Source organism: Calidris pugnax, unplaced genomic scaffold (genome assembly GCF_001431845.1).
Source record: "Calidris pugnax isolate Ruff unplaced genomic scaffold, ASM143184v1 scaffold211, whole genome shotgun sequence".
NCBI lineage: Eukaryota > Metazoa > Chordata > Aves > Charadriiformes > Scolopacidae > Calidris > Calidris pugnax.
This window is the reverse complement of record NW_015091083.1, coordinates 2,455,914-2,466,986: the sequence shown is the minus strand read 5'-3', so window position 1 is coordinate 2,466,986 and position 11,073 is coordinate 2,455,914.

The following is an 11,073-nucleotide window of genomic DNA, read 5'->3' as shown; positions in this document are numbered from 1 at the left end:
TCACCTGAATGTTGTATAAGAGAAGATCTCTTGTATTTATTGAAGATTTATTTATTGAAGATGAGGGGGCAGAGGGAGAGACAGAACTGAAAGTCAACCGGTTGTGTAGAGGACAGGAAAAAGAAGTGCATTTTCCCCAGCTTGAAATTGTGCTCTAGGTGTTAGATGGCCTCCCGAGCCTGAGCAGGCTTTATCTGTAATGAATATTTTCCTTTGATGTTTCTTCAGAGCAACTAGTCTCGGGTGCTGACCACCGTAAACCTCTTAAATTTCAAGTGCTATTTTTATGGCCTCTTTATGATCGGAGTAACCTCACTTAAAGGATTACAGGGGTTACTTCATGTCTTTGTAGCCAAATGCATTCTGGTAAAGATCAGATTGATCCGAAGTCAACTGTTATCTTTAGCTTTGATTGTTAATCATTCGCAAGACCTTTGTTCTTCTATTGTCACTAGGGAATCTTAAATGCAGGGTATGTTAATTAGTACTTGGCTTATCAGCGAGATGCACTTTATCAAATACAAGAATTATATCCCTGATATTGTTAGGAGAGGTACCTGAAAGTAAATTTAAAATAATAGTATTCACCTGATGATTCCCCCAGTGTTTCACTGGTTTGGCTTTAGCACTTGCAACTGTTTTATGTAGAGGTATTTTAAAGGGAAGGCAGCCTCGATTGAAGCATTTAGACAAACTAAAGTCAAATCAAGAAGTTAATATATTTGCCAGGTTATTCAGTGTCAATCTATAGTAAAACGATGCAGATACTTGCTGCTTTCATGGTAAATAGCATGTCCCAGCTGATCATTAGCAAACATCAGAAAACACAGTAGTGATTGATTACACTTTTGTACTAAATCTCTCTACAGCTTTGCAACGAAAAATACAATTATGCAGAGCGAACTTTGAAAAGCACGGTCCAAGTGCCGTGTCATGAGACCTTTAATGGTCTAAAGAGCTACTTCATGTCTGCGCACAGCTCTGCCCCCTGTCAGGCTGCCTGGTGGTACCCTCTTGTACCTGGGCCTGCCCAGGCATCAGCTGCCCGAGATTCACCTTTTGCTGAATTGCTTCACACCACTTCCTTTTGAAGAAGAAGGATGCGAGATCCCCAGTGCGGTTCTCGTGTTGCCCAAGCCAAGGTGCGCGTCCAGAGGAAGTCGTGGGTGGCAAAGGATGAGCACGATTGTGTAACGTGTAATCTGGCACCCAGAAATGCCCGCCTTCGTCTGCCATGGCTATTTTTAGGCATTCTTCCTGTGGGTGCTTCCTGCAGTCCCAAAGGTCTCAGGTAAATCATTCTTTTAATACACTCCCATTCAAACTATTTGATCTGGGGAAAGAATCACACCAATAAATTGTTGTCATACATTAAGTTAGCTAGAGAAAAAAAGACGCTTAGTATTAAATTTGATTGAAATTATAACTTCATCCTCTGCCTTCATAGTCTGTTACAGGGAAAGGTCTCAGAATCACAGAATCAGAGGTTGGTTAAGATTGGAAGGACCCCTGGAGGTCATCTGGTCAAACCCCCCTGATCAAGCAGGGCCACCTAGAGCCAGTTGCCCTTCACAACTTCTCTGAGCAACCTGTGCCAGGGCTCAGTGACCCTCACAGCAAAAAAGTGTTTCCACATCTTCAGAGGGAACCTCCCATGTTTCAGTTTGTGCTCATTGCCTCTGATCCTGTCACTGGGCACCACTTAAAAGAGCCTGGCTCTATCCTCTTTAGGTATTTACATACGCTGATAAGACCTGCCCCCTTCCCCCCCTTCATCCCCCCTAGCCTTCTCTTCTCCAGGCTGAACAGTCCCAGCTTTCTCAGCCTTTCCTCATAGGAGATACACTCCAATCCCTTAATTAACTTAGTGGCCCATTGCTGGACTCGCTCCAGTACTGGGGAGCCCAGCAGTGGACACAGTACTCCAGGTGTGGCTTCACAAGTGCTGAATAGAGCAGAAAGATCACCTCCCTGGACCTGCTGGCAATACTTTGCCTAATGCAGCCCAGGATACCTTTAGCCCATCTTTGCTGCCAGGACACACTGGTGGCTCCTGTTCAACTCAGTGTCCAGCAGGACCCCCAGGTCCTTTTCTCCCAGGCTGCTTTTCAGCTGGGTGGCCCCCAGCATATATTGGTGCATGGCATCGTTCCTCCCCAGGTGCAGGACTTTGCGCTTCTCCTTGTTGAAATTTATGAGGTTCCTATCAGACCATTTCTCCAGCCTGTCAAGGTCGCTCTGGATGTCAGTGTGACATATGTGTGATTCTGTGATATCAGCCACACTTCCCAATTTTACTGAGTTTTGCTCTGCCCCATCAGCCAGATCATTAATGAAGATGCTAAATGGGATTGGACTCAATCCTGACTAGTTACTGGTCTCCAACTTTGTTCTAATCATCACCACACTCTGGGCCTTTCCATTCAGCCAATTTTCAGCCCACCTCACTGTCTACTTATTCAGCCCATACGTCATCAGCTTTTCTACATGGATCTTCTGGCAGACAGTGTCAACAGCTGAAGTCAAGGTAGACAATATCCATTGCTTTTGACAATCATCTACCAAGACAGTCATTTCATTGTAGAAGGTTATTGGGTTTCTCAAGCATGACTTCCCCTTGGTGAAGCCATACTGACTTCTCCTGATCACCTTCTTGTCAGAGCAGCCTACCTACAGGATTAAAAGCTATAACAGCAGTATCAAAATCCATCAGCAACTTCTCAAATCTTATCCAAGATCAGCATAATTTTCTTTCAAAAGCATTAGTAAGAAACATTCCTTCATTAAGTATAGCTGGATCAGGCCCTTTATTAAACACATTTCCTTTTCTTGCATTCAGTTCTGTTGTCAAATTTTCCATGCCATTGCTATGTTCTCCCCAAGACCCCTGTGAGCTATTCTAGTTTCAATGACAAATATCCAATGAGAAAGTGTCTTAAGCTGTCTTTCAGTTATTTAAGAGGCTGTATCTTGGGTCAGTATGTATATTAGGCAGGTTTATCACCCAAGAGACAAAAGGGCTCCAGCCTCACAGCTAAATATGTAATTAGGCACCTCTTAAAGCACAGTTACCCCCAAATCACCTTGGGGGTAACGGATAATTCTTAAATAACAAGTGTTTTGAAGTCTGTAGCTTTAAGATCTAGAGGTAGCAATAGGATCTTTACAACCTATATCTTCAATGGGATTGAATTCTGTGGGTTATTTATATACTTTTTTGAAAGATGATCTCTATGTAATGAACAAAAATCTCATTTTACAAGGCACTTGCTTCTTGTGTGGCTCTGAGATCTGTTTGTGCAATGGAAAGGTATATGGGTCATGATAAGCTTTTCTGAAATCCCTGCTGGTAACATGAAGCAGATGTGACTTCTACCTCACTGGCAAAGCAATCCACAGACTCTGCATTAACACTCACTTCCTGAGAGCTCTCCTTACTAGTAACTCACCACAGATGTCTATTAGATCAAGTAAGTCCAGGTGAGTGTAAACTCTTAACAATTTACTTCTGACAAATAGACTTAGTCTGTCCTTGACCCAAGTACAGCTATTACAGGGGTAGCTGCTACTACCACTCTGCTTTGTGGTTTTATCTTGCTGCTCATCACTTTTGTAGTATCATCTGAATATCTTACAAAATATGCAAACACTAACGAAGTCCGGAGTGGATTTAAAACTCTCACTGACAGCATTTAAAACACTTCTCTGGCCTCCTTCGAGTATGCAAGGCTGGCTGCTCCCTGCTGAAGAACCAAAATCATTTATTGCCTTTGAGTACAAGCTCCATAGATCATTATAATCATTCTCAAGTGCGCTCCCAAGACCACGTAAGAATATATAATAAGGACATTTTCTACCAGGTTTTTGTCAGATTTTATAATTTTAAAACTATTAACATAGTGCCTTTGTACCAAAGATATCTGAGGACTGATAAATACTGTTCTAGTTTAAAAGAGGCCAAAATAAAAGTTTTCTTCTTGTCTTTTAACTCACTGATGAGGTTCAGTAATCAGTCAGACTTCAGACCCGAAGAAGTTTTGAGGATGCTTTTCTGTAGGGGATTCTGAGGCCACGCGATAAAAATGCTTGTCATTTTTACATAAATTTTTACCTGTGTAACCAGGATATATACATTGGTGCAATATTTGCATTGGCTTTGGCAAAGAGTGCTTCTCTTTGCAGAGCTGCCAGAGTGTCCTGCGTGACTGGGTAATCTGAACTGTGGCTAGAGCAGATGATGGTCTTCTGATGCTTCAGCCTCTGTCTTGTGCGCTGATTTTGCTCTTCCTTCTTTTCCTACCCTCCTCCTCTTTGCAGGCTCGTGCATATCAGAAATAGCCTTTGGGAGAGAACAGGCAGACCCAGACAGCAAAGGCTGCTTCCCATCTTGAAGCTAATGCTAATGCAAGTGCCAGTCATTGCTTTCTTGCCTGGCATTCCAGATCAGCTGCACAATTTGTACAGTAAATTAAGTTGTTGAACTGTGGTCTGCCTTGCTCACAGCAGCCTCCCCTGGAGAACCAGTATCTTGTCCTAATTGGTCTGCAAAAAGCTAAAGTTTGGTGCCTGGAACAGAGTTAACACCAGCATCTTGGAGATAACTGGAGCTTTATGTTTTAAAGAATAGGAGGAATTCCAGAAATGTGGCCCTGGTATGTGAAAGCCCCAAGAAGTAAATGACCCGAGCACATGCACCAACTTACTGCTTGGTTTTGGACTGGGCAGTGCAAGTGAAAAAATGTAATAAACTGCAGTGTTCCATGCTGGATACACAGAGCTGGGTACATTCTGCTTAGATTAGAAGTGAATAAAATTGGCTTGCCTGCTGTTTACCCTCAGCTCCAGGGAAGTCTCCAAGGTGTAATTATTCAGGCCTTTCTCGTGTGAGCTCAATAGACTGATGCTGCCCAGGCTCCCCGAGTGGGAGAAGCAGGCAGAGACCTGCAGCGCTGCGAGGGGCAGGGACCAAGGGAACTGGGACACGGAGCAGTGCCAGCAAGCACACTCTGGTAGCCACAGAGACTTGGCTAAAAGCTTTTCATTGAGTCAAAACACTTCCTTTTCTGCTTATTAAGTTGATTAGAATTGATTGCTTTTTAACAGAGTTATTGCTTTGATCTTAGGCTCAATACAAAGGAAATAAAATAGGGCAACTGTTATTATGAGATAAAATGGAACAACAGAGCTCAATGAAAACATGAAGGTTTCTTTTCTCTTGGTGTTTGAATAGGGGTAGCGTTTCAAACACATAAACAGTTCATTGAGATTCAATAAGATAATCACTGTATCTATTTAAATAATGAATTTAAATCACCCTGGGTCTGCACTATCCAGGTCCTCAAGCTGTGTTTACAAGGTGGCACTGAAGAGCAGAGAGTGAGTCCCCCTGGTATACTCCCTTGTAAGCAGTATGAGAACCAGGGATTCCTCCACACCTCAATTCAAAACCCATTAGCTCTGCTTGGGTAGACGGGACTCCAGCAGAGCCATACACCCACAGGGCCTTCCTCTGCCTCTGATTCACCAAGTCCTCCTCCCTATTGGCAGCCACATAGAAGTTCTTTGCCACAGGTTTCCCATCTGTACTTCGGGGTAAAAGCATTTCCTTGTGCGGTGAGAATTAAATCACTGACATCCAAAAATAGCATTTAAGAACTAACACTTAAATCAGAAGAAGATTCAATACAAACGATCTTTCTAACATATACATAAAATTAGGGAGAAGTTTATGTATACATATGGAATCAGTACATGGTTAAAAGGTGGACAGCATTGTTGCAGGCTTCATATTTTAGAGGAAATTCCTATCTCGAGATAGGAATTCTAGAGGCTTCGCTCTGCCATTTGATGCATAATTACTATTTCAGCCTGAGGAGCAGTAAACATCATCCACAAGCTTCATGTGGATGTGCCAAAGAAATGTTCTGTCAACTGACACATGCAGATCAGTATCAGAAGTTTTCAACCAAGAAAGAGATGGAGGAGATGGAAAAGAAATATTATTAGCATATGAATCAAATCTGTGATTCCACAAGATAGCTGTAACTCTAACTCTCTGAGTATCAACTGAAGATGCAGTGGGTCTAAGTTTCCTTCAATCAAGGTACAGCCCAACAAAATAGTTATCATCCAAGTACTTCACTGTGAAGTTTCAGTTCCAGCCTACTTCTGCCTTTCAAGATAATTCAACTTAAGGAAAAGTACTCACCAAGTTAATGTCACAGAGGTTTCATTATTCTCCCAAATTAGAAGAGAACAAAACACAAGTTTGGGCTAACGATTCAGAAGGGGTGTGTTTGCTGATCCTTATGAGGCAGCACAAGTGCCTGAGCAGAGTTAAGCGAAAGGGCATGATGACCCCAGAACAAGTACATATGCCATCAGGACAGTTTAGGATATATCACCATATTCGTTAGAAAAAAAATAGCTGCATTGCTCAGCACTGCACATTCCCAGAGAGAGGGACTCAAACCATATACAAAACCTGAGAACAAAGTTTTTAGTCAGATATATTGCTGCTAAGAAAGAGTGACAGCAGAGGTGGATCAACTTCTTGTGCTCATCTGATCAGTCACCAGTGGGTGAAAAGTAATGTTGTTTGCACTGGTTTACACCCAGCCTCTCTGGGGTTTTATGTACATAGAGCCATTGCTGCTGAAAGAACAGAAAACAGTATTTTAAATTATATTGTATAGCTTTTGTTGGTATCTTAATAAAAAGACAACTTCAAAAATTAAAGAGGCTTTAAGTAGCACCTCTGGTTATTTCTTCTAGTTCTAGCTGCTTTACTGTCCAACTCTTCGTGACTCGGAGGAAACTCACAGAAAATAGACACTTAATACTTCAACTAATGGTCTACAGTGAACAACTAAGCTAGACATAGGAACCGGGAACTAAGACGTGAAGAAGTTAAAAAATCACCCAAAAAACCCCAACAAGACTTGGCTTCACAGCTGATCAAAGAAAGATGAAACTGGGGTCATATAAACCGACACTGCTGAGTTTCACAGAAAGTCTTCATAGTGATTTATATCCTCACAGGGCCACAGCCAGGCTTGTCTGCCTGGAGATGAAAACAACCACATCTGGCTACTCTGCAGGAAGAACAAATTCAGTTTAACCCTTTCACATGCAATATCACCTTTTCCCAAATCCAAGTGCACCTCAATGTGTGATTGTGAGTGAATGTTATAATCCATTGAACTAATTAAATAAAGATATTTCCTAGTAGAGCCACAGCAAAAGTAGTTTAGGAGCATGCCTCATCTGCTTTATTTTCCAGGAGTGATGGTAATACAAGAAAAATGTGCCTTTGCTCCACGAGAAGGCAATTGATCAGACAGTGCCCAGAGTTTGAAATGTAGCACCGTTAGCAGATGGGCCATGTCTGCACTACCTGCATGACCATGGTGTCCTGTAGAAACATCTGCCTGTTACAGTCCTTTCTGGCTTCTTTCTGGGAGCTTGGAAAGCTTAGTAGCTATGAGTAAAACAAGTTCCCTAGAGAGGAAGGATGTGAATGCGCAGAAGTCTAACTGAAAATGAAATTTAATTCTTCTTTGTGGGTGAAATAGAAAGCTATTACTTTCTGTGCTCCTGGAGGATGCATTTCTGAAGAGAAGATAATTTTCTGAATTGTCTTAAAGGCTTGCAAATAAATTGCTCCGTTTCAGGCTTTATTACAGTCTTGAGGTTCAGTAGGAAGTTGCTAAAACATCTGAACAATGCTGATTAAACATTTGCGTGAACCTAGTGGAAATCAGATTCCACATAAAAGTCACGTAAATATTACTGGCAAAACAAAGGCATTGGGTTTTGCTTTGGCATCATGGACTGTATTTGGGGGGAATGAACCGCTGCTCAGCAATGAAGAGAGCAGGGCACATCCCAGGAGCGATGTGCTGAGCCTGGCACCGGGCTGAGGGGAGCCAGCTTCCACATACTGCTCAGCACAGGAAGGCAGGTGTGAGCTGAAGGCTGCCCCATAGGGCCCTTCCCATTTGGTTCCCCTTAGGGGAACACCCCGAGGAAGGTGAAGGACAGGACAAGCAGAGCATTACTTAACAAGGACAAGGAAAAGGCTTGCTCAGCGTGTGGGCAGACAACCATACCCGCAAGGTGTAATCTAGTTCTTCTCATCCGTGGATCTTTTCTGCAAACATGATCACCCACTATCCTATTTTGCAGACAAGGAAATGGAGTTACAAAGGTTAGATCAGTTACAGAAGGACCTTCACAACTGCCCAGCACCACAAAGGCAAAGCCAGAAATAACGTTATCGGCGTTCAGTGATTTATTGACAGGGCCTAACTCCACATTCAGTGGTTGGCAACAGTCTCCATTATCTCCAGCTATTAGAGCAGGAGGCCAACTGCTGAAAATTTCAGACTCGTTCCTGCTAGTGAGCCATATGAAATGCAGCCACTGGGTTTTGGTACAGGTTGTGATCTGCAGATGTCATGTCTGGTTTATTTGGAAGACCTGTCACCTGAGATTTGCTGCGAACTCCCCGCGTTGCAGACATACGTACCCAACTCCTGCCAGCATGGCCAGGTATACCAGGCCTAACTGCATGAGCCTCTGACCTCAGTAGCTAGTTTCAAAACACTGGAAGTCTGAAGCACTACATTATTTTCTCCCCTCTTTTATTGCACCATTTATATCTAGCTTCTAAAAATAACGATAGAAAACAGTAGCCACTTGTTGCTAGTCAGTAGCTAGTCAGTAATAAGGAGCACAAAGCACAGAATTTACAGAAGACATTTCTAATCAAAAAGTACTTCCCATTTTCTTTTTCCTGTGGGGAAGAAGCCTTGCAGACTTGCATAAAGGAAAATTATCAGAAATAATTGCCTCTTTTTTTTGGTATTCTGATAGAAACAGATATTCACATCTGTGATTGAGTTCATGCATCCTAGTTTCCAGAGCTGGGAGAAGTGTCAAATGTGCAGAAGTTCCTGCTTGGCACAGCTTCTGCTGCATTTAACTCTGGTACCAAATAGCACTGGGAGGAGGAGGGTGTAGGGAACCCAAAACAGGCTCAGGTTGTCAACTTTCCCCAGAAGTCCCAGCCCAAAGGGGAGAGCCATTCATCCAAATGTAGTTTTCTACCTGATTTCAGGGTAGGCTTCACTTCGCTAAGATCCAAAACTCTTTTAGACACCTAAAATAGGACATACGAATCATGTGACTTTTGCCCCAGACTGTGGGCTGGAGATCTGGACAACTAGCACATATAAATCCCAACAGGCAAAGGCTGCTTTCAGCCTTCCCTTCAGGGCATCACTTTTTGGCTGCACCATCAGCTTGCACAAATCCCCAGGTGACATTACTGCTGGTCCAAAGAAGATCCTTTTTCCAGTGCCGCTGTGCTGCAGGTGGTTCTTCCCCATTTGTCCTAAACATTAGTAGCTCCCTCAGCTCCATGTCTTACAGCCTGCACCCCCATCATCTGCTATTTCCCCTTGGAGGTAACCTGGCTCCAGACTTCCAGCCTGTATCTGTACTGCTAAATAACAACAGGGCCAAGACAGAGGCCCAGAGACCCACAGTGGGTCACATCCACGCTGCATAGACTTGGTCCTGCGTGTCCTCTGGGATCCATGTAGTGCTGTGTGGCCTTATTGGGACAGGGAATGATGTTTAATTCAAAATGCCTGAAATCATGAGACTTAAAGCACATCATATGATTTCAGCAGAGGGATGATTTTATAGCAAGTGCGTGTGCAATCTGTGCGCCACGCAGCATGGCACGAGGGCAAAGAGGGGGGTTTGAGGAAGGAAGGCTTGCAGGAGGCTGTCAGGGGACTGAGGAGGGAGGCAGATGCTGCACAGAGCCTTCCATCCTGCCTGTTAGGGATGGTTTCTGGACCATCTCCTCACCACAGACTGCCAACCAGCACCGCTCTGCCACGGCAGGCAGCAACCTGCCAACTGTGCCATGTGCATAATTACTGCCAAGTGCTTAAGCTCACTACTGGATGTTGTCTTATTTAACTATATGGACACAAAGTCTTATCCCCAAAACACGTGCCCTGAAAAGGACTGTATCTCAGCAAGAGAGGGACTAGCTCTAAAAGGGCAGGTAGCCTTCCTACCCCAAAAGCCCAAATCTCATGCGTACTTTTGCCCTTACTTTCTCCCTCCCTCCATTTCCCGTCTGCCAAAAATGGATAACAGCAAACCAGGGATGGGGCAATCAGTTCACTGCAGTCCACAGAACACGGAGATGGCAATAAGCACCAGGCTAAAGCTTGCCCAGAACACTAGTTCTGCTTTCACACACAGGAAATACGCTGAAAACCCTACTGTGAATAACAAGAACAGCCTCCAACACACGCGACTGGGTCCTGTGCTCTGTGATGCTGCTTTTAACTCCAGTACGGATGCACAAAGGGCATGAGGCAGTAACCTGGGTTCATCCCACCACACTTCAAACATGTAACTCAAGTCCAAACGAGTTATGAGCTCAGTCACCCCTGATTTCCGCTGTTAATGGAGAGAAATGAGGCACAACTTCATAAGATCCACCTAAAACCTCGATCAGGTTAGTTAGCTACAGTGAAGAAGGACTAATCTAGAAGTGAACTGGAATTGAAATTATCTTTTCAGGTTGTTTTTCTGAGAAGGGTCGTATCTGAATGATGCGGAGCCAGCAGCATGCTGTACATGAATGTGCCAGTGTACAAAGGAAACAGGCAGCAGAGATGCTATTTAAAAAAGTTAAAGAAATCTATTAGGTTTTTTTTTTCCAGGGAAAATGTAAAAGACTATCAGAGAAAATCAAGTGAAAGTTTCTTACACAATCCCTTTTTACATAATCTGAAAAACTATTAGCAATTGTTGGCAAGGCATTTACAAAATCCGGCGCTGTCCTGTGATAAAAAAAAAAAAAAAGAGAAGTTACTGAATAGCATTTGCAAAAAGTTTTGAGCAGTCCTTTACTTAAGAACAGACCCACCTCAAAGCAGAGCTAAGTAGGTTGCTCTGTTGCAGGTCGTTACAGATTTCTTCACCTGGCGTTGCTTATAAAAAGACCAAAAAAGGGTATCGGTATTAACAGTGAATAATATA